Source organism: Ptychodera flava, chromosome 3 (genome assembly GCF_041260155.1).
Source record: "Ptychodera flava strain L36383 chromosome 3, AS_Pfla_20210202, whole genome shotgun sequence".
Taxonomy (NCBI): Eukaryota; Metazoa; Hemichordata; class Enteropneusta; family Ptychoderidae; genus Ptychodera; species Ptychodera flava.
In genome coordinates this window covers 37,354,977-37,380,018 of record NC_091930.1, presented here as the reverse complement: position 1 = coordinate 37,380,018, position 25,042 = coordinate 37,354,977, and the positions used below count along the sequence as shown (strand labels likewise).

The 25,042-nt window shown below is 39.2% G+C and overlaps 2 long non-coding RNA genes across 2 annotated transcripts; both read right to left on the bottom strand.

The window, feature by feature from the left end:
- Positions 1-444: 444 nt before the first annotated feature.
- On the bottom strand, positions 445-8,081 carry LOC139129937 (uncharacterized). The gene is made up of 4 exons (XR_011551722.1): positions 7,992-8,081; positions 7,270-7,411; positions 5,632-5,698; positions 445-1,011 (listed from the first exon to the last, which is right to left on the bottom strand). It is a non-coding gene; the product is annotated as an uncharacterized lncRNA (long non-coding RNA).
- Positions 8,082-13,427: 5,346 nt separating this feature from the next.
- Positions 13,428-16,337, bottom strand: LOC139129936 (uncharacterized). Its single transcript, XR_011551721.1, has 4 exons — positions 16,228-16,337; positions 14,951-15,085; positions 14,180-14,246; positions 13,428-13,932 (listed from the first exon to the last, which is right to left on the bottom strand). It is a non-coding gene; the product is annotated as an uncharacterized lncRNA (long non-coding RNA).
- Between the last annotated feature and the right edge of the window lie 8,705 nt (positions 16,338-25,042).

Sequence of the window (25,042 nt, the reverse complement as noted above, 5' to 3'; positions counted from 1 at the left end):
TTTTCCATATAGTTTTCCGCTTGAGTATAAAAAATTTAAGACAGGTTGAGTTCGAATTGGTCTGCTTCATCTTGAGAAAGAGCATTCCCAAACTTCCTCGACATATCAAGGCTAACGCTAATGAGTCATTAGTTTCGAGACGCTCTCTTGCACGATACCAGGGGACAACGACAAAGTACAAATCGTATTAACCCTTTGAGTGCTGTAATTTTTCCCGCCAAATTTTTAGTGCAACATTTTACTAGTTTTTATAATTTTTTTCTGAAATGTTTTTGATAGTTTTCGACCTAATTGACATTGCATTTCATTGACTATACTTTTTTATCAAAATTTTGGCAAAAATCTGGAAAAAAATTGACTGGCATATATTTCATAAAGGCAACAAAAATTAACTTTGGCGCTCAAACGGTTAATCTTACGACGATTGAAATACAAGACATCATATGCGTGGTGCTTAGGTTAATTTATTAAGTTTGCTTGTGCCGTAAATGAAATCCCTTACACAAAATGTATTTTACATTGACAAACTCCCGGGTAAATGATGGTACCAGCCACAAGATATTCGTCTGGTGTCCTCGTGATGTCCTTGGGTGTAATTAATATTAAGACATGCAACCTTCGAGGACGACAAATTTGTCGCCTTTGTGCTTGATTGGCCAATCAAAACTTGTTGACTTTCGACAGTGTGCTGCTTCGGCGTTCTCGGTACGTCGTAAAGTCGTCTCTGCAGAGTGCCATGGGGTGTTACATCATCACTTGTTGGAGTTTGGCGCTGTATAAACCAGATAATTGATTGATCATCGCGGAAAATTTCAAGCAAAATTTATAAGGAAATTACATTTCAAATGTGACTCAAACTATCAAATACTTGCACAACTCAAAGATGGTGTCTAAAGCTTCAAATTACTGAAGTCACGTTTTCTTGGATTCGATCACATCATCAAGAGACCAGTAATGGAACAGCGTTCTAACGGTCGTAATTGTCCTGAAAGCTACCCTTGGAACGCACCCCTACAAAGAAAATAGAAATGGGCAGATTTGAATTCTGTTATATGTACTAGTACGGCAAGTACTATAATGCCGTTCCTATTCTTAGGCTGATGATAGCGCTTAAGATTCAACTTATAAAATGAGCCACTTCCAGCGAAGAGAAAACTAAACAAACAAATACACAAACAAACAAACACATGTCCTGTAACCTAGTCTACCTGACATTATTTTGTTCCTCTACCCTATATCGCTTATAACATTTTTGAAACCCACGCTATGTCTACACATTTTCTTGCAAGTTAGATAGTGAAAGACGGGATACCTCCTACTTTCCGAGCGGTGTTACAAGCTGCAGAAACACAATAAAAATTACAAATGACCTCAAAAGAGGGATAAAAACTGCAGCAAGTGTGAAGGAGTACAGTAAAAAATTGGCCGACTAGCAGGAAATACAGTACTCGTTAAAATAAAGAGCAAAGTTAAAACAAATACAGTAAAATACTAACCGACCAGCGGGAGATAAAACACTTGCAAAGCAGAGAATAAAAAGCGCAGACGTTTCGGGTGCAACCCTTCGTCAGTACTAAAAACTCGCTAGAGAAAACGTGAAAACACAAGAAAGAAAAACAGCCAATCAAACAAGGGAACGATCAAACGCGTTAAAATATGCATTCATACCGGCTGGTGCCAGAGTACCGAGTTTAAAAATAGTGGCCTGTTCGAGTTTATGGCGGGTAGAGTCTGTGGTGGAGATTATAGCGACACTGCCATGTCGGACCGACCGCGGTGGGGTGGTGTACAAAAATGCTTGGCCACCGGATATGCGAGCTTGTTGTCGGTCACAGTGCGAAGATGTTCAGCAAAGCGATCGCCTAGGCGACGCTTTGTTTCGCCAATATATAGCATGCTGCAGCGTCTGCATTTGATACAATAGATGATATTAGCCGACGTGCATGTGAACACGCCGGAAACATTGACTCTACCACGCGGGCCCTGAATGAAGTTGGTTGTAAAAGTATGTGGGCAGGTGTTACATACTCGACGGCCACATGATGATGTTCCAGTAGCACAATCGTGATTAGGTAAACTGGAACGCACCAGCCGGTCTTTGATGTTCGTGTCACGTCGAAATGCCATGATGGGAGGTACGGAAAAAATATTCTGTGTGTTGGGGGAGTTGGTTAAGATGGAAAACTCCTCAAAGATGATTTTACGGATTCTATGATTAAAAGGATGGTATGTTAATACAGAGGAATGCGATCGCCTTGAGAACGGGTAGTTGACTTTAACGCGTCCTCCTGCGTTAATGGTTCAACGCGCTCTTTGGCTTTGTCCACTACAGAGCGGGGATAACCCCGAGCCGAGAACCAAGTGCTAATAGTGTCAAGCTGCTGCTCAAAATCCTTTTGGTCAGAGCAAATGCGCCGAGCGCGTAGAAACTGTGAAAATGGAATGGATTCCTTGCACCGACGGGGGTGAGCTGAGCTGTATAGAACATATGCATGAGAGTCTGTGGATTTATAATGTATGGAGGTAGACAGCGAGTCCTCATTGATATAAACTGATATGTCAAGAAATGCAACTGATATGTCTGAAATAGTGGAAGTAAATTCCAGTGCGGGGTGAAAATGTGAAACGAAATCAATAAAATTATCTAATTCTGTGCGTGAACAAGATGCTGCACCAAAGCAGTCATCAATATACCGTTTAAAGAGCTCGGGAATGTGACCGGTATATGTTTGTATTATCTGTTTTTCGATGTAACCAACGAAATAACAAGCGTAAGAAGGTCCCATCCGTGTACCCATGACAACACCGCGAACTTGTGTGTAAAATTCACTATTAAAGGTGAAGCAATTTAAAGTTAGCACTAATTCAGCTAAGCGAATTAAAACGTTTGTAGGTGGATCCATAACGTCACGTCGGTCAAGAAAATATGCGAGTGCCTGGAGACCATCCTTATGAGGGATGGAAGTATAGAGAGCCTTAACATCAAGTGTAAATATATATCTATGGGTACCCGTAAACTTAAAGCTGTTGAGAACATCTTGACGGCATGAGATGTGTCTTTGACAAAAGTGGGGAGGGTATTCACGATGCCGGCAAAAATATTGTCGAGAAATGTTGAGATAAGTTCGGTGGGGCAGGAACATGCAGAGACAATGGGGCGGCCAGGATTACCGGTTTTATGGATTTTGGGTAGTAAGTAAAAACGGGACGTGTGTGGATGTGAGATGATCAATGATTTTGCATCGTCGGGCAGAAGTTTATCATGAACTAGATCACTGATTGTACGTTTGACGATATTATTGTGTTTATTGGTGATGTCGGTGTCAAGATGTTTATAGAAAGATGTGTCAGAAAGTTGCCTTTGTGCCTCAGTAATGTATAAATCTTTACGCCATACTACCACAGCCCCTCCCTTATCGGCAGGCTTAATTATTATGTTATCGTTGCGAGATAAATCGCGCAGAGCCTTGTATTCAGCTTTAGAGATATTGTGTGTTTTTGATTTACTGGTGTTGTTGATCAGGCGGTTAATTCTGTGTTGACAAATGTTGATGTAGAGATCAAGTGTGGGGTTACGTCCTGAAGGGGAGTCCAAAAGGACTCGCGTTTGATGTTAATTTGGTAGAATATGGGTTGGGTCCATTGTCGGAACCATTAGCTGCTGAGTCATCAGTCGTATCTGATTGACGTTCATGAAAAAATTCCTTCAAGCGTAAACGGCGAAAGAAAGAATGCACATCGTGACGTGAGGTGAATTCGTCGGTTGAGTTACGGAGAGGGATGAATTTCAACCCTTTCGACAGAACAGAACGTTCGGAATCTGAAAGGGGCAGGTCGGGAGGAATGGTGACAACAGGTGTGATTTGCGATGAATTCGGCGTGGTGTTTTGTCGAGTAATTGTCGGAAATTTATCAACCAAGTTTTGAATCTTTTTTAACTTTTGAGATGTTAAAAACTTGTGAAGAGACTCATTTTCCTTACGTATGTATTGTATGATATTCCTGTAAGTGGTGGGTGCTACAAGAGAGGAAAGAGTGCGTTTCGTTTGACAAATAGAAGTTGTAAAAAAAGAAACACGTTGACGCATGTGATTGAGAGTAACTCTAAAATACTGCCAAGAAAATTTGTTAGACAGGAATTGTATACGTTGACGATAATGAGAATCAGCTGGTGTAAAAATGGACGGCTGTACGTGAATATTGAAACCAGAGGGCAAGCAACGGTTACGGTTGCATGTAGAAAGAAAGGAGACATGACTACAGAAACGGGTTTTTGCAAATGTGTATTTGGCCAATCTGAAGCCATGGGAGCTGACGTCAGGATGCAAGGAGGACAAAAAGGTTTTCACAGATGATAAAGACCGAGTTTCAAGTTGTTTAATAGACGGCATAGTTGAAGCAGGACGCGGTCACGAAAAACACGCGGGCAAAACTCGGAAGCGCGGAGACACGACGTAAAAAACCGGGAGTGGATGAGCGAAAACAGACTGACCCCGTAGTGACGTGGACACTGAAGCACAAGACGAATAAAGCACACACAATCATGAAAGGTTAAAAGCGAAAGGTAAAACGGAAAGATAAAAAGCGAGACGCAGTGGTAATAGACTATAAAAATTACAAATGATAATCATAGAATCCGTAAAATCATCTTTGAGGAGTTTTCCATCTTAACCAACTCCCCCAACACACAGAATATTTTTTCCGTACCTCCCATCATGGCATTTCGACGTGACACGAACATCAAAGACCGGCTGGTGCGTTCCAGTTTACCTAATCACGATTGTGCTACTGGAACATCATCATGTGGCCGTCGAGTATGTAACACCTGCCCACATACTTTTACAACCAACTTCATTCAGGGCCCGCGTGGTAGAGTCAATGTTTCCGGCGTGTTCACATGCACGTCGGCTAATATCATCTATTGTATCAAATGCAGACGCTGCAGCATGCTATATATTGGCGAAACAAAGCGTCGCCTAGGCGATCGCTTTGCTGAACATCTTCGCACTGTGACCGACAACAAGCTCGCATATCCGGTGGCCAAGCATTTTTGTACACCACCCCACCGCGGTCGGTCCGACATGGCAGTGTCGGCTATAATCTCCACCACAGACTCTACCCGCCATAAACTCGAACAGGCCACTATTTTTAGACTCGGTACTCTGGCACCAGCCGGTATGAATGCATATTTTAACGCGTTTGATCGTTCCCTTGTTTGATTGGCTGTTTTTCTTTCTTGTGTTTTCACGTTTCTCTAGCGAGTTTTTAGTACTGACGAAGGGTTGCACCCGAAACGTCTGCGCTTTTTATTCTCTGCTTTGCAAGTGTTTTATCTCCCGCTGGTCGGTTAGTATTTTACTGTATTTGTTTTAACTTTGCTCTTTATTTTAACGAGTACTGTATTTCCCGCTAGTCGGCCAATTTTTTACTGTAAAAACACAACTTTGTTTACTTTTATCCACCTATCGTTACAGATAGATACAAGTCATACAACATCAAGGAAAAATAACAAATTGTACTCGAAAGTCATTGTAATACTCTTCTAAAGCAAAGAAAGCAAGAGAATTGATCTACATAGTAATTTGTTCATCACATCAACGCTGCCATTTCTAAAATTTGGCAAGTACTTACTGAGGCATACAGACTCTGGGGTTCTCGCATCTGTCACAGACCATACCAATGTCGTCTTTGTAACAGACTGAAGAAAAGAAAACCCAAATTTAATTAAATACAGTGGACCATATTTTCCAGTATTTAAAACAAAGAACTGATGTATAAGTCCCGATCCAATCCGAATCGGATGCCACAAATTCTATATTAGGAATATCTACGATCCGACAACAACTGCAGTCTAGTGCGCGCAAACTTCTTACGTTACGGTTTCTTTCTGTGTCAGTATCTCTCTCTCCTTCTGTCTACCTATGTCAGTCTTACTGTCTCGCTCTCTCCGGCTTTCTGTCTTTGCGTGTCTTAAAGTCTCGCTCTCTTTCTGTCTCTCTCTGTTTTTGTCATGTCTGCCTGGCAGTGCTTGTCTGTCTGTCTCTTTGAAAGCATCAATGTATGGGACATTTGACACTGCAATATGCGCAACGTAAACATCGACGTGCTGACAGAAGTGACAAAGACAGCACGGGGATGGTCCCGGGAAGTGGCGATTGCGGTGGCGACGGTCATAGCACAGGGCCTCATAAGTGCCTATTTAAGTCAATATTACAGCGTTTTTCTTTCTTTTTCAATGTTACAAATAATCCAGCTGAAGAGCACAACACTTGTGTAGCTGTCTTTTGTGTAGCGTGTATTGGCATGTATAGTGCGTCCTCGTAAATGTGACCTTTAGTTCCGTGACCTCTAGGCCCGGCTCTAGCCATGCCTACTTCCTGCCCTGCCCTCGCTATGACACAGCGACGTCTGTACACGTGGCCAGAAGGCATGGCCAGAGGAATTGGCTAGAGGTCACGGAACTAAAGGTCGTATTTACATATGATCACATTCCCCATTGAGGGCGCACTATACATGCCAATACAAGCTACACAAAAGACAGCTACACAAATGTTGTGCTCTTCAGCTTTATTTGTAACATTGAAAAAGAAAGAAAAACGCTGTATATTGACTTAAACAGGCACTTATGAGCCCTGTGGTCATAGCCTGCAATGAGCTCGTCTGTGTGTGCTATCAAAACGCCTCTTCCCGGCTAATCCTGATCGACAGTTTGAGAACTTATGAAGCTACCACATCCTCTTGGACGAGAAAGACTGTTTCAAGTTTTTCGTCGTAACATTTAGTTAAATATTCGTTTTCAAAGTGTCCAAAAAACTTTGATTACAGTGACGGTACACCGCGAAGTACGGTCCCTGCCTGCCGATGACTGACTTGCTCGGGCGGTTAGGACAGCCAAGCGCGAGATAATGCTTGACAAGTTCTTATTCGTAAAGACGGCACACTATGTATCAAAATTTCAACTTGTATGAGATCAGATATGAGTGAATAGAAGTATCTTCTGGTAGACGGGACGTTCCAGTCGTCGAACAGAAAGTAATCCCGGTGAATAAAAAAAAACACATCGCGCGCCCCGTTTTATATGTTTTTTCCTCATCAAACAATATTCATGATTGTGATAAACATGTAATCCAATTTTTTTTTCTTTCGGTATTAGTTACTCAAAAAAACCCACTTGTGTCCGATGACGATTCAAATGGAGAGAAACATCATGGGAGGGCATGCAAAGACAGTAGTAAGCTAAACGTTAAGGAGAAAATGGAGATAACATACGTCCATTTGATGCTCTCTTTTCTACCACGTCCGACAGCCTGTATGCCTCGGTTTGGAAACTTGAAAGTACAGCAAACATGACCAGCAATCCGACGACGAAGTATTTCGAGTTCATGATGCTTGGGTTCTCGGATTTGATAGGCTGAAAAGCAAGGGAAATAAAGTCATAAAGTTGTTTTTGCATTTCAAATGAATCAAAAAAGTTACATCAGAATGTAACTTGAAGGCGTCGAGCTCGCCGTTCTGATATCCTCTCCAGTGTTCTGATAAAACCTCTGTCATGTCTAGGCATTAAGTTCGCACTGGGTGCTTGAAAGGGACTCGGCATTTAAAATTGTTTTTCAGGCATTCAACCCTTGTGGTTGATAGAGATTTCTCCTCATCTCTAAAAGAACAGGAAGGCCCGCAGGTATTCCCTAGAATCAATATTGCCTGAAAACTGAGTGAGTACAGATAAAAGACATGACATTTTCTACAGCTGCGATGTTCGGCGATACTAACGTAGTACCATGGGATATCGGAGATCTATGTCACATGTACAATTGTTAGAATACAGGTTGTGCTCACGTTTCATTCAAAAGTTACATCGCAGAGCAAATAGAATTTATAATCGTAGCTAGCATAGTGTATAGCCACATACCCCTCTATGTCTGAGGTCTATGCTATAACAAGACAATAAAGAATACAGAGTCTGTGCAAAAATACATGGAAGATTTTCTTACCGTAGACAACAAATGGTTCGACGATCACGTTCGACGGTTTGCGTATTTCTGGCTTACTGAGAATGCAAACATCGGGTTGAGTTTTTATAGGGGACAACTCGAACATGATTTTACCTTAGTGTTGTTTGAATTAAGACCCCTAATTAGACGATATCCGGACGACCTGTCGAGGCATCTGTCATGTACAACGGCGAATGTCATTTTCTTAATTAACAGGACTTCCTGACTTTAATTACGTTATCATAATTTACTGAAAGTTAATTAACGATCGCCGGACAACTTCAAGAAAGTATTTGTGTCGCATTCAATCACCTTTAATGCATCGTATACAGGTGAAAACTATAAATTTGATTAAGGTTTTTTGTACAGCACCGAGGCCCTGGAAAGAAATTACATATTACGGTTGACGACACTACTCTGTATGTTTAATTGATGCGTCTTAATTTGTGCAGAAAGTTTATGTTGAACATCACCAAGTAAAGAATAAGTGTTAAAATATGTTGCGCTTCCAAATTTTTTAAATGCTATTTTGATACCGTAGATAACAATCAATTCTTTGTGAGAAGTTAACGTTGTAATGTTCTGAATTTTAAAATCGATATCTGATGTATTATATCAGATTATTAATAGGTATTATCGAACATATGTAAATAACAGTAACTGTGTAGGACAATCCTACTGTCGGTTTCTCTCTGTATCCGTCTATCTTTTCTCTATCTATCTGTCTATCCCCCTCTCTCTCTTTCTCTCTCTCTCTCTCTTTCTCTCTCTCTCTCTCTCTCTCTCTCTCTCTCTCTCTCTCTCCATGTCATCGTAGGGTTCCCCCTCACCAATCTGAGCAGCACTTTACCAAGAGCATCATCAAGTGCTGACAAATACACGTATCATCGTTTTGATGTCCTCGGCAATGCAAAGGGCTTGTCATTTTAAGTTTTACCTGTGACAAAGGCACCGCCCTGCCATTGACTTTATTGCCTTCATTGGATTGTCGGTAAGAATTTTGATAGAATAATGATAGCGACATTTTTGCTGAAGTCGATCGAACGCTCATGCTGGTAAGGCTTATGAACGTTGCCATCGTGAAGAGTACAGTGGCAGCAGTGAAAATATACCTAATATTACTCGCAGCCAATTTACGACCTCGAGGTGGCGCTGATCATTCACAATTATTTTTAGACCTAGGCCTGGTCCCGCAAAAGGGAAATTTGAGAGAGTGTCCCTCACAAAGGGATGTTGTGAGAGAGTGTCATTACCAAGGGATGCTTTAAGGGAGGGTCACTTTCCGCAGTTGGCGAAGTTTGTCATGGAATCGATCACGATGAAAGTCGCTTCTGTATAGGATGTGCTGTCCTTGAAGTTGAAAGAAATGTCATCATCAATCGGCATTGAGCCTTGTCATTTAGTCAGTGTCGATTTTATCAAATCCATACCCACAATGCAGCGGTCACGGTCGCCGCGTTAGATACTACAATTTAAGGACGTTTATTCATTCAAAAGAAAAACAAAACGGAGAAAAAAACGAACAGGCAAAGAAACACAAACCTAACAAAGGCACAAACGGACGAACAGACTGGCTACTCCTCATCGCTTTCACCGTTGATTTCCCGGGCACATACGTTTAATGAAGTTTATCTCAACATTAATGTTCGTTTGCTTGGACTGTTGAATTTAACTTTTGTACATTGACTATAAGCTTATATGTGCAAAAATTCAAGAACACGTCACAGGTAGCAGCCTAGTTAATCTCAGTGTCTTCTTACGGGAAAAGTGCATTTGGCCGGTTTTCTAGTACGTTTACTCAGCCAAACAGTTCGTTTACCAGACTTCTTCTTGGGACATACATCCCGTCACTCAAAATCTCAATACTGGTTACTCCTCAATATAGCTGTATTATCACTTTTAAACAATGGCCGATTAATTCGCTAAAAAAATAAATTTTTAACTCCGCAAACACGTTCTGAAAAAGAGGAAATTTTTCCCGAGGCTTTAAAGCTTAACCCTTTCAGGTCTGACTTTCTGCTAACTTACCAGGAGTAACTCCTTCATATAGAGGCTTAGGCCTGACATTTATAAATGAAGATTAATTTTCTATTTGAATTATAAGAATCTGTACTTTTAAGATACTTTGAATTTACTGAAGGAAATTTGGAGAGTCAGATCCTTATTCTTGAATATAAAAGACATTAGGCTAACTCGTTAGTCCCTGAGTAAGGTACGAGCAAAACCTTATAAATCTCATTTCTAGTCTGCGTAATACTTAAAGCTCCATAAGCTGTATCTTTTGCTATTTTTTCAGAACTTCTGTTTTGTGCTTTCCCTACACTTTCTGCATTTAATGCCTATACTGTAATTTAATGCCAAGTATTTAGCATATCAATCATGATTTTACTGACGTATTTCGGCTACCGATGTCCCATGATACCGTCTGCGATGCCTGCGCAACGCACATTTACCCACAACTGGAAGAAAGGCTAAATTCTTCCGTCCGGTTATTTACAGGGACATAAGCAGTAACTTGTGGCAAGTTTTTAATGATTCTGCTTCTGTATATCAACTACCGTGTCTGACTCTAGTCCGTTTGTCATGCTGACATTTCGAGTATTCTTTTTGTCAACACAGCTTGTATGTGTGTAGTGATCATTGTTTATCGGACTTGAATACGATTTTCAACAATAACAAAGTAGATTATACTCATATATACATGTAGAATCCGCAAAAATTGCAGATATGGTCGACCTCCTGAGACTTTTATCACTCACTTAGGTGGTAAAATCTCACTTAAGGTATCGAGAATTGTTGTTTCATGGACAGTGAATCGCTGTGGGAGGCGAATAGCAACCTAGTTTAACTGCCACTTCAAATTGCGGCACGAGTTTGAAGTAGCTCTTCATTGAGTCATTCCTCATGGGACATGCTTTACAGATGGAATGAAAGAAAACATAGACCTTTTTTCATTTCGTTTGGATTTTTTTCACAATTCAAATAATCTAGATGATGCATTTTTTACGTCGTAATTACTCAACACAAATTTCATGCAATTATATCATTATAGTATTTATACATATTGCAGCTTTTCTTGTCTTGCTTTAACTCATTTTGATTCACTTTGGTTGCGTGCTTTCTTGAAAACAGTTTTGGTACAGCCGCCATTTTTAAATTTTGGATATTCACAATGGATGCTGGGATATGTAGTGCGTGACAACAATAGTCGGTGTTTCAACTACAGTGTATGAAACGCAATATTCACGTAGGAGTGATCAATAAATGTACCTATTTTATTATACAAGCCTTACCTTTGTCATGTGTGTGCCTCAGTATTTTACCCTCGCTATCTTTTTATAGCATTTCAAAGAAACAGTCACCAACGCGGAGGCTTATTGCCCTGACCAAATAACTCGTTAGTTAGCCTACGGCTCGGGCATCATCAATATTTCGATCATGACCACCATCCCTTGGGCAGGCGCAAGGCAATAATTCGTGATCTTGCCCTAGCTCTCATGTGTTATTATTTTTATTACACCGAACAAACTTCTTCGAGTACAGTTCGCCTTTGTGCATGAGTCCGGACCTCAGCGTAAAATGTTGTCAGTGCCAAGTCTAGGGTTGCCGCTGAAAGTTTGCCGATCTCCTCGGTGGCGTATCCAAATTTGTTGCTTGCATAGTCGCTGAACACATAATTGCATTCCTTGTTGCCATTTTCGTTCGTTTGCTGTTTACTTGCATCAAACATCGTCTAACTGTGCCGGGTGACAGCTCTGCATGACGATAGCAAGTACAAGCGAACGACAATTTGTTACGCGCAGAAAGGATGCGCAGTAAGTAAAATGACGTCATCCATGTAATATCAAATGCAGAGGGCATCATCAAGTTCGCAGAGGGCATCATCACGTTCGCAGATGGCATCATCACGTTCTTTTACATGTCACGTGAGTCGTGTTTAACCAATGGCAGTGCACGCTGAATGAGTGAGGTGTAATAACAAATTATAGGGTATCTTTATGAGCTGTTTATCTGAGTTGGACGAACAGTAATTTTATGCTTTGAAAATGCCAGACTAGCAGAAACTGTAAACCTTCCTGGCTATCACAAACTATTTTTCTAACGCGGATCCCGGGTAGCTTTGCGCACCATTATTTTCATGTCAGAAGAGCATACATAAAATAAGAATAGGATAGCAAAAACAAAAATCTCTCAATAAATCCACTATTTTGAAAGTCAAACATATGAACAATGATGTTTGGTGAGCTGTAGTGTCTGTTTACGCTCACTGCGTATTATATACACTCAGAAACGCTCTTCGAATGAAAGCATGTCGACACATTACATCGAATTTAACTTAAAACTGGACGGTACGCGTCCACCGTTGACCCTGCGTTGTCTGTATGTTTTCTAAGATGGCGACTCTACAAACACTATAGGGTAAAATAAGTGTACAGAACGGTGTGCTGCTTCTGTTACTGAAGTCGTGAGAATTTGTGAAAAAAAACAGTTCTGGCTCTGGTTGCAAAAATCCTAGCCTAGTACACTTGACAGATGATGGCGACGATGAACTCCATAACTCTACGGCGAATGCAGTCTCAGAAAATATTCAAGTAAAGATCTATATCCCGCAGTTTTGCCGACACTTTATAGAATATTGTCAACAATAGACATAAAATTCAGAATGTATACTGGACAAAACGTTTCTCCCAGATTGTTTAGATTTTATACCACTGATTAACATGATCATAAACAAAATAACACAATCAGAAGAGCGCCTTCTATACTAAGAAACTCGCAAATTTGTTACACTGAAATTAATCTCAAAGTCGGTTACATTGGCCAGCTGTCTTGTGAACTGTGCTTTGTTAGTCAAGGTATTTATGTAAAGGTTGATTGATTGCGTATAAGGACTCATTTTTCGGATATCTACGTCAGCTTCTTTTGAAGTAGTAGGCGCCATCGTGACATAATAACGCCAAGCAGATAATGGTGACTTCATAGACTCTTATACTTTATAGGTATACTTTAGTCAACAAAATGTCTGACTTTATTCGCATCCAGTCCCAGAGAGAGAGAGAGAGAGAGAGAGAGAGAGAGAGAGAGAGAGAGAGAGAGAGAGAGAGAGAGAGAGAGAGAGGAGAGAGAGAGAGAGAGAGAGGGGAGAGAGAGAAGAGACAGAGACAGAGACAGAGACAGACAGACAGACAGACAGACAGATTCAGAGCGACAGAGACCATACTGTAGTTTTATGGCAACTCAAGTCAAAAAGTCAAGTCAAATATTTTTCGCCCTGAATAAATTAGCTGTACTACCTTAATTCTGCACACGACAAAATCAAAGTAATGTAGAGAGCGATGCCATGATGACGCTCACATCAATCAGAAACGTAGAACCATGAAACATATCACAGTAGGGAAATGATGAAACATAACAGTGACATGTGACACAGTCTGCTTGCGCATATTGGAAGCTATATGGTTTATTAAGTGCAATTGTGCCAGGAATTATGTCTGTACAGTTCAGAGAATCATAATCTAAGAGAATATCTAGCGGGGACTTATCGATATTAAGACGTCTTCTTTCTGTACAAATGAGGAACATCGCCTTGCAGGAAAAAAAACACTGATCTTAATTTGATTGGCCAATCAAGCTATACGTTGTCGTGATCGTGAACTCTGAACTTGCTCGGAATTTTTGGCGTTTTAACATGAATGTAGGATGTATATGAATCTTCGAATCGTTTGTTGTGAATGACGTAATGTCGTTGTTTCCGGAAACTCTGAAGCGGCCCGACAGCTGTATGGGTGTTCAAATCCCGTTGATTCGGAGTGCAGTGAAGGGGTGCGAGATGAAGCTATGGGGTGCAGAACACATTGCAGGGCGAATCAGCTTCCGCCATGTAGACTGGAAAGGGAAACAGCGCCATCTAGGTCCTGTAGACTATCCTTGGAAAGGCCCCCTGTGGAAAAGGGAACAAAAAATCGATATGTGAACAAGGTTGTGAACAAGGCAAAACTTTGACTTCAAAATTTGCAATGCATGCCTCGTTGCAGGTTGCTTTTAAAGGTCTTTCTGTTGCAATACTAGAAATATTACTTGACAGTGCAGATATATACTTACAATATTACTTAAAAGGATATCCAATATTCCTAAAAAATGACTGTAAAATATGTCGCGCGCACCTTAAAAAGGCTCTGATTACTTACTGAGGCATACAGACTCTTGGGTTCTCGCATCTGTCACAGACCATACCAATATCGTCTTTGTAGCAGACTGTAGAACAATAAAATCCGATCATGGTATATAGGATCAAACAGACAAGATATAATCTATAATAAGATGTACAGTACAAACATTTCTTGACACGTTTACAGTAATGCAAGGTTTTGATTAGCGCGTATTGGTGAAGTGCTTTAGATTGTCACTAATTTCAGGCTTTAAGTTAACAGCAATGTGATGTTAATGTCTCGACGTAACAAGACTCGCTTATAAAAGAGTCCCTTACAAAATCGTTCTGTTTTGATAATCAGACGGAAGAGTTATTCATACTTGTCACGTATGTACGTATAATTCCTGAAGGTTACGTTGTTTCTAATGCAGACTACATAATTTAGGGCCAATTCAGGAGATGTGATGGAGTAATAAATTTACATTTCTTTACCATAACATACCACGCACACCAACATCTACCATTTTTGGACAAGGTATTATCAGCATTGCATAATTTATTTGCTGCACCGACAGAAATTAAAAAGTCTGACTGTTTTTATCTACATTTTCGAACAGACATTCTTTCCATGTAACTACAAAATGTTTTTGCGTTGAGAAAATAAGTATATTTGACAAGCTACCTTTTTTCAATGGCAAAGCTGAACTTTCCATATTTAATTAAACATTAAATTGTTTGTCTGCAAATAACAGGAAACGGTGGAATCGAAAAATTCCGAAATAGAGTAGAACGTGTTTGAATGACTTACGGCCGTTGGAAGCTCGCTTGACGATCATGTCCACCAGATCTGCCGCTTCGGTCTGGAAGTTTGAGACGACTGCAAAGAGGACGATGAGTCCCAGGATGAAACACTTGGAGGTCATTGTGTCAGTTGTTGTTGTAGCTGTGTGAACCAAAACAGTGAAAGCATGTTAACAGAAGAACCAACTCAGTCTTACCGAACAACTCGTAGATGACAAACTTAAAAATACCGATTGCGGCTAAATTTTCTTTCTCGGAGCTTAGACCGTCAATCAGTATTGCCGTTTTTTCATTTTTGAAAATCAAAAGACCATTACAAACTGGATACGATAATTTTTAATGTCTTGAACCCTTTAAGCGCCAAAGTCAATTTTTTCGCCTTTATAATATAACCAAAGTCATTTTTTCAGATTTTGACAAAAAATTTGATAACAAACTTCAGCAAATGAAACTTGATATCCTTTTGCTCTAAAATTATCAAAAAAAAATTACAGAAAAATTCATAAAATTAGTAAAATGTTGCACTTAATTTTGGTGGGAAAAATTACTACACTCAGAGGATTAACTCGATTAACTGAGATTTCAGGTTTGTTTATCATTACCAACAATCTCAATGTGGTAAAACTTACTGTTTGATACATAGACGCTATGGATATTTGTAGTGAGATGGTAAGAATACAGGAAATAAAATATAACGATTGATTTTGTACTGCTCACAATTATAGAAAAAATCAAGTCTGTAGCACGATTTCGAATTGGATTCGAGAAGTACCTTACGCAAAACGTTCTTTGGTATTTAATCGTAAATTCAAGATGGTCGCCATTCGCTAATGATAGATGTACGAGAAAAATGCATTACCGATTTGACAAAACAAAGCAAAATGGGGAACAGTAATCTATCTCACAGGTTGTACGCTGGATCGGATTGTAGACGAACGAAAAGTTATAACATTTTCAGAGCTAGAAATCTATTTGTAATGCTTTTTTATACTCTCAACTCTGTTTCCTTCTACCAGGTACTGAGTCATTCAGATGAAAATAAATGCAATACACTGATATCTTATGGTAAAATAGTTAAACGTCTTAGGCTGCTGAGAATGTACGACCATTTACAGAACCACATGTATGGACACGAAGGAACTTCGTCAGCCAAAAGCCCGCCTACAAGTGAATGCTGAAGAAGCATACAGTAACTCTCAGAGTCGCAGACATCGAAACGGCCACGCTTTTCGATGCTGGCAGTTCACCGCTGTCAAGAACAAGTCATAAAGAAAATCCTCTTACCTGAAAGAGAGAGTCTCACGTAGAAGCAGATTGTGCTAGGATAACCTGATTACTGGTATTGCAAGCACAACATCACAAGTTTATATAGGAAACGTCTACCCGGATGTGACCTTGGTACTTTGTTGAATAAAATCCTAATTAAGATATAATTAAGTGCCGCGGGACTAGTCTTGACATGTAATTATTAGACTTACTTAACAAGACTTGGTGTTGAATTTTTAATTACTGTTTCTTCAGTTTTAAGTCACAGCGGTTATTAAAAACCTATTAGTGGATTTTAATTAGATTTTGGCCATTTCGTGTATTATTTATTTCACATGTAATTGATTTACCGGATGACGATCACTAAACATATTGAGTATCAGCGGAAGGGCAACGAATACCTGTGACCGAAAATATGCCTGGGAAGATACGATTGCTGTAACGTTCAAATATAGCCAAATCAGATTTGCAAACACGACATGTCGTGTACAATATTCGATGTTGTTGTTATTCTCTCTTCTTACAGTTTGTCGGAAAATAAACAAAGGAAATATGAGTTTCCAGCATAATCCATACATAACTTTTCAAAACAGCTACTGTTGGACATAACTCCATCATGATGCAGTCGTTTAAAACGGCAAAATAGTTATGTTTTTTTTTTTCATTTTTTCACCCCAGATATAAACGACCCCTCATATGGAGGGGGAACGTTCTTGCTCCTGATTCACAGACAAACATTTTATTAGAAACACGCATAAATTTTGTTTACATGTTGAGATTTGCGAGACGCCGCCATTTCTCGTTGCAAGACTACTATGTGAATTTTTCAGCATCTCCATGCAAGCCATGATATGTATACCATTGTATAAACTAGACGAAATTTCAATTTTACTGTCGTAGTTGCTGTGTTACATCTAACCAATTTGTTTCGAGATTTTGCAGTCCAGCAGATTTATCGGTACGGTTTTGATGGCTTCTAATATTACATCGACATACTTCGTACACAGGGAAATTTCTGAGGTTTACCCACTGAGGGACTACAAAACGAAAGTCTTTATACAACCAGACGTTTGAGATGAAGGCGATGTGTACAATCTATCGGAAGCCAGTAGACCGAGAATAATCAAGACAAATCGGCACATGCATGAAGTTAATATGTATCGTTCTTCATGATATGGAAATCCAATTACCAACCGAACGCCCACCCAGTAAGCGTGTGACAAAGGATGCCATTTGCCGAAATCAAAAACAACAATTTGATCAAGAAATTTTTTACGACGGCAAACCCTTAGAGGGGACATAAAAAACCAATTAAGAGGAAATAACATTTCATTAAGAAAACACATAGGTGATTGTATGTCTGTCATAACATAAAACAGATGCGACGATATAAATAATCCTTCCTGTTAATTACCAATTAATATTTCAAGTTACAAGTTTCGACGCATATATCAAAGCACCGATGGCGATTTCTTGAAAGTTTACAATATATTACCTTTTATGAAAAGTTTTACATCGTATAGAGGTCAGTCTCCCTGTGTTCGAGTTCACAACTTCTGTCTCAACGAACACTGTGCAGTGAATTATCAAAACAGACTTAAGCAGTTTGATAAACGGCAGCATTATACGAACCCCCCACTTTCTCACAAGTTGCAGTTTGCCCGGGCTTTGCTTTGCAAGCAGACGGACTCGCAGTGAGAAAACACTTAAAATCACTTCATAACCACATTCTTATACTACATGAATCAAAAGTTGTATACTACTGGACGAGTAAGTGATATTTCAGAATTCAGCTAGCAGAGACCAGTATCGTAGATAAGAGTTTCCCCTTTTTTTGTAAGTCTCGGTCTTTTATCATGTAATATTTTGCGGTTTTGGTACTTTCTTTTTACACGTGTTGTTGACGCACGTCCAATATCCAAATAATCTAGGCTAATATACAAAACAAGAAGCCCTGGGAAACATTAACGCCTGATATCGCCGAGGGAGTAAAAGGCAAAGTGACATGAGTATCTTCATATATTATTAACTGGTCAATGACACCATTTCAACATTAATTTGCAAAAAAAATGTTGTCTGTTTGAACTTAAAGGGACAAATTTGCTTTCTTTTCTAATAAGTTCGGTTAACATGTAAACTTGATGACGGCGTAATTCCTGGTTTTTATCATCATGACACATGCACCATCGAAGTGTTTATTGTATATCTAAAAGGAGGGCCGGGTAGAACTATGACGGTGACAGTACAGCATGTTTCAGTGAGCAGAGCAGCATGAACATTACTCACAAGAAACAAAAATAACCGAAATAATTTGAAAAAAATAGCTACTCTGTCACCTCAGACCAAAACGCAATGCATTCCAATTGACCTTTTCCATTTACGCCAGGGAGGGTTATATAAATGAAATTGTACAGAGTACGGGTGTAATAGTTTTCCAACAGAAAACAAAGTAGAACGCGCCTCGGGGACAGATATTCGGACTCTCAAACTTGTACAATTCTTTTCTGATCTACCACTTGTGGAGGTTCATTTCGTAAGAAAACGTTTCACTGGCATAGTGTTTGAAATTCGAAACTTGTATTTTTCCCCATAGAGTTGACATAGGGAGGGCGGCCATTTTGAATTTTCAATATCGGTAAATCATGGGCTATTTGTTTCTCTAGCACCAAAATTTGCACGGTGATCCCTGATTTTTATTCTTGATTTTGAAAGAGAATGGTTGAAAGAGTCCTTAAGGAAAGTTTGAGCAAAAGTTGAAGTCTAAGACTCACTTTCGAGGTGCATACCACCTGAAGATACCGTGTAAAGAAGACTAAAAATATTGCAGAGAAATAAAGCTGTCGACATCATAATTAATATTCCCACTTTGGTATTAAACTAGTATCTGCAAGAATGATTAGGATAGTGAATCTATGTAATAAATAGTTATTTGAAAGAATCACTTTGTTATTTGACGTAAATTTTACATAAAGTATTTCATTAAAGTTAAGACAAAAACCAGATAATATATTTATGAGTGATAGACAGAGCGGTCCCTAGACGTAGCTTGGTTTCTTAACTATTTTGCAGAATACATAAAATTGGAATGCGTAGAAGATTTGATCCCACTAAAGGTATGATAGGATTATCTTTCCTGCTTGTGTGTGATGAAATGTTCCAAATGTTTTAAGTTTGAAGCCAGTTTTACCGTAGAGGGCGCCAACTGTGTGAGCGGTCCTGTGGAGAATGGCCTGTAGGGTTAATGTGTCGCCTTGCCCGTGCCAACTCTTGAGCATTTGATAATAAAATATACTTTGCAGGCGACGTCAAGATAGGAAAGCAATTAAAATTTGATTTATAGATCCAATTATTTCCACGTTCATCGAAATAACATTTCAAAACATTAAAAACTGTTTATACAGTTGGCGTCAAATAAACGATCAATAAAATATTGGCGTCACTTGTTTGACGATCTTCATTACGCCCACGGTAATAACTCTTTATTAGACACGACAACGCCCTCTACCGCCGATTGTTGTAATCGAACAATATTGTAAAACTTACTTCACACCGTGTACCTTTATGACATCTATACTGTTCCCGTATTGGTTAATTTGCGCTGTTGTTTAACGGAAATAGCCAAGAGATATAAGTTACTAGTGTTTTCAAACCCCACTCGCTGTAACTCTTGAGATTTGTTAACCTCAAAATATCTTCCCATTCCCTCCTGGTTTTCTCTAAATTCTACCCTATTAAAAGATATATGGGCTTTTACTGCATTGGGAAACCATTCCTTTGTGAAACATTTTACAATTAAATTCAAATGTGAACGGTTATTTTTATCTCAAACAAGGAGCCTTGTATATGAATTGCCACATATTTAATGATGGCAGTATAATCTTTATCTTATGTCAAAATTACATATACAGTCGCAGCGGGTAGTTAATAAGCATATGCACACACCTAAATTAGTACATTCTCACAATCTTATTATTGTTTAAAAGTAAAATTATCAAAAATAATGTGTGGCTTTAAATTTGAATTCTACAGGGAACAAGAAGAGTGGTACCAAATATTGACTGGACGTTTGATAAATGTAAGGTGACAGGCACCTCGAACGTGAAAGACTTAAACTTTGCTCAAACTTTCCTTAAGTAATCTTTCAACCATTCTCTTTCAAAATCAATAATGAAAATCGGGGGTCACCGTGCAAATATTGGTACTAGAGAAACAAATTACTCAAGATTTACCGATATTTAAAATTCGAAATGGCTTGCCATCCCTTTGCTAACTCTATGGAGCAAAATAAATTTCGAATTTCGAAAAACTAAGCCAGTAAAAAATTTTCTTACACCGAGACCTTATCTTTTACAAATATTTCTTGACAAAAGGAAAGACAAGAGGAAACACTCTTGTTTTTCCTTTTGTCAATAAATATTTATTAATAAATACACCAAGAGCTTTAATATGAACCCCCACGAGTGGTAGATCAGAAAAGAATTGTAAAAGTTTGAGAGTCCGAATATCTGTCTCCGTGGCGTGTTCTACCACAGGCGACCCAATAAGTACTACTGAGTTTTTCAGTGTTTTCTCTATCATTTTCTCTTCTTTCTTCATGCTCTGAATGATCGGAATAAATAAAATAAATGGTTTATATAACATAACCTAGCCTCTGTGACTCTTTATTTATTTTACACTCCATTACAAGGACGTATATCTCTCATACACACATGCTGTAATTAATTAGTCAACACAACTAATTATGCTAATCCGTGGACTTATCAGGTATTTTACGGGTTGGTCAACATCGCGAAAGATAGGAATGGTTACTAATTCATTAACATCACTATCTTTCCGATGTTGACCAACCTCTGATAAGTCCACGGATTAGCATAATTAGTTGTGTTGACTAATCAATTACAGCATGTGTGTATGAGAGATATACGTCCTTGTAATGGAGTGTAAAATGAATAAAGAGTCAGTAGGTTAGGCTATATAGTCATTTATTTTATTTACTACGATCAGTCAGAGCATGAAGAAAAGGAGAGGGGCTGACAGTGACAGAGAAAACTGAGAAAAACTCAATAATAAGCTTATCAATATGTATGGGCCGCCTATGGTTCTACCTTAATACAAAGCGTAATTTCCAAAAGTCGGCCTCGATACTCTGTTCTGTTCCAATTCTGGTCAGCATTTCCAGCCCGAGCACACTTTGTCCAGTTTCTATTGCCCACCGATCTACCAGAGCTAAACTATGCACCTGACATGTCAGCATAGTGTGTTTTGAAACTGCGTAGTTCTGATAAATGAATCCTGTGTATTTGTGTAAAGTTTTGAAAGAATTGTTGGAGATCCTATGAAATATTGCTGGGTGACGGGGGAGCAACACGAGTGAGGAACAATGGAAAAATCCAATCTCCACGTCACTCCTTGATTGAAGATTCGACGCACTTTATCAGTATTAGAGTTTCACGACTGCTTCCTTTCCATGACAACGCTGTTATGAAGATATCAATCAATTTTGAAGTCAAAACCTCAACCCCTGTCGCAAAACACCGCAAATATTTAGGCTTTTTATGTAAATGGCCCCGTGTGGCAGATCAGCTTTTGGTAACACGTCAAATTGCAATGGTGGAGAATGCCCCGATGCACCTTCACGCAAGTCAGTTTATTGCGAATATTCGGGTCAATTATATTCACCATTTCCTTTGCGGGTCAGTCTAAACGTGTGTACACTCTCAGGCTGTATTTGAGATGCTGTCTTTCAGATCGATACTTACAAGTCTGGCCTAGGCTGTGTACATTGTTCAGATTGCGCGCTTTTGCATCCTGTTTACTTTGTTCTCATTATGTCTTTTTAATTTCTATCAGAATGTGTTGTGTTGGGTAATTGCTCGATATAGTCCCCTCCCCCGCAACGCAGTTTCACGTGTTGGGAGATCAAGATTGACTAGATATGCAACCATTGTATATTGGTAAGTAAAGTTAAAACTGGTATATTTTAACGGTACAAATAAAAACACAGCATTCTGACTGCAGGCTACAATTTTATAACGTCCAGTATAGCGTTAAAGCGCTTATGCAATGCTACCAATACAACGACTAAACGAGAAACATGGAGCTCACGCACATCTACCAAACTCCAAAGTGCAGCAATTTTAATTCGAATCGACACTTGAAACATAATATCCCGCACACACTTTCCCCACCCAGGCTTGTCCTCATGCAATGGAAATCCATTATACCCCACAGACACGAATTAACGAGGCAATTAGCTGTTCTTTTCATGCGACGGTGAAAACTATCCAGTTACCGGTCACATTCAATTATTTCCTCTGACGGTTTAGTGCTTGCATTCAAATCCTTAATTAGGCTTCAGTTTCTGTCATCTGAACAGTCATCAAGTATGAGTGGAAATTAAACATTTCCTTGTCGTGACATATGTCATCTTGTCAGCTGAAAACAGCTATAATGGACTGGATGTGTAATTAAATGGAGCTACCTTTCTACAAGACAGAAGTCATGACAGAAGGATAACTAGATTCTGTATGAGTGATCCTGCATAAGTTGCACCCCTATCATCATAATGGTAACATTACGCAGAAAGTGTTATTAGAATTTAGAATATAGCTTGTTCAATATGAGAGAGAGGGACAGACAGACAGACAGACAGACAGACAGACAGACAGATACTGAAATGCCAATAGACACTGGCAAATAATTTATGTACAGATAGAAGGGCTCAAGTACAGTGCAAGGCAGATCAAAACTGAAGAAGTTCGGTCATAGACGAATAAAAATATCTCTGAGAGGTTTTACATGTCACGTACAGACAGTTCCAAGAATGCACTAGAAAGACAGACATCACAGGCAGAAAAAGGAAAAGGAACGCGGTGAACGAGACTTTGGGGTGAATATGAATCGAATCATTCTTCGCTCATATTGAGCTTAATAGCATTTAATGGAGACTAGAATACGAAGCGACAGCGATCATATTGATTAGATAACGACTGGGTTTATGGGATGATGGAAATGCTAGCTGAGACGATACCCATTAAACTGTGTTAGAAATACCTGAACAAATGGAATATGAAATTCAACACACAGTAAAGTATTAGAAATTATTTCAAGTAGACACTCAAGGAGTATGCGTTCTGTATCCAGGCACCAAGGAAGAAAATGAGACGACGTAGATACACCATAACTGTCGTGCTATGTTTTCAAATTATATTGTTTTTGATATTACTTCTCGTACCCAATGATTCGCCTGTCGAGAGCGCCCTCAAACATGAAGCATGAAAGCCTTGGGCATGCTACTCAGTTTACCTTACTTAAAATGGACAGTTGTTAGATTTAGATTTATAGCTCATATCTTTGGCGCTCGTAGTCAGGGGAATACGAGGTACGATGCTGACCCTTTAGGGCAGTATGACGTACAGCTTCGAACTCACAGAATCGCAATATTGTTGGAAGATTTTCGAGATAATTCCTCATGTCATGGATGAGAGAAAAACAGCTAACCTTTACCAAACGTTAATATTGATCGATCGTGTGTTCACGTTTGCAAGGGGAGAATAAATAGTATTTACGTCTATCGGTGGTAAATATTCCAAAACACAGCTATGATAAAGGATTTGTACAGGAAAAAGTTTACACTTTGCTCACATCCTGGTTTATTAACAAACTTTGCCCAATGTCTCTTCCGGCTGGAATACTTTAAGTTTAACACACTATTACAATAATAACTAAAGAGCATGAGAGTCTAATTTTTATGCAAGAGTCAGTGACTGCCAATAGAATTTTCCTTGACCTTGCGATCTTGCAATGGCGGAGAGCCAAAACTTGGTGCAAAGAGATAGTGAGATTAAACCATCTTAGTGCATTCTATTACGGAATCTCTATGAGAGAGAGAGAGAGAGAGAGAGAGAGAGAAGAGAGAGAGAGAGAGAGAGAGAGAGAGAGAGAGAGAGAGAGAGAGAGAGAGAGAGAGAGAGAAGAGAGAGAGAGGCAGACAGACAGACGGACGGACGGACAGACGGAAGGAAGGACAGACAGAAAGACGGTCAGGCGGAGGGACTGGGAGAGAGATTCTGAGAGACAGAGAGTGGGGACAGACAGACAGAGCAAACACAGAGAGATGAATGTGACCTCTGCAATTTTCCATTTCGGGGTATTTCTATTGTAGATAATTCATCGTTGTAAAACTCTAAAAATGACCTTAAAGTCGACAAGCAATAATACTTTAATGACTGTTTAGTAAAACTGTATCCGGTCTTTTTAGCCTGGAAAGACCTTGCAAGCATGAAAACGAACGACTTTACAATACTGACGGAAGAGGTCAGTGTTTTGCCTTCGTGCGATTATATTTAACATTCGTTCTGACGATGGTTAGAAATGTTTGGTTAAACTACTTTAAGGAAATGCTGTGTTCGAAGAAAGGTACATTAAAATTCGTGTATTTTATTCAATAAGTGTTATTAGTGCAAGGGCAAAATCTGGTCATGTCCAACATTTTGATGAGCACAATTTTGCAATCGACCTGCCATGACGGAAGGAACTTAGAGGAACCGTAAATAAACTTAAAATCGGTCGACATTAATTCAGTACTGTGACTTTTTTGAGATACAGATAAGAGACTTTTGCATCTACAAGTAGCGTATAATGTTAAATCATCGGTAGATTTTGAGTTTTCTTTCAAACGCTCACTGACTTACCGAATTAGATAATAAAACTAAAATAATATTTCTTTCGTTCGCCTTTGGCTGGCCTTTCTGAATGATCTTTACCTTCTTATTTGCTTGTAGGCCGGACATTATTTACATCAATTTTGGATCAATTGAAAAGTTCTTTATGT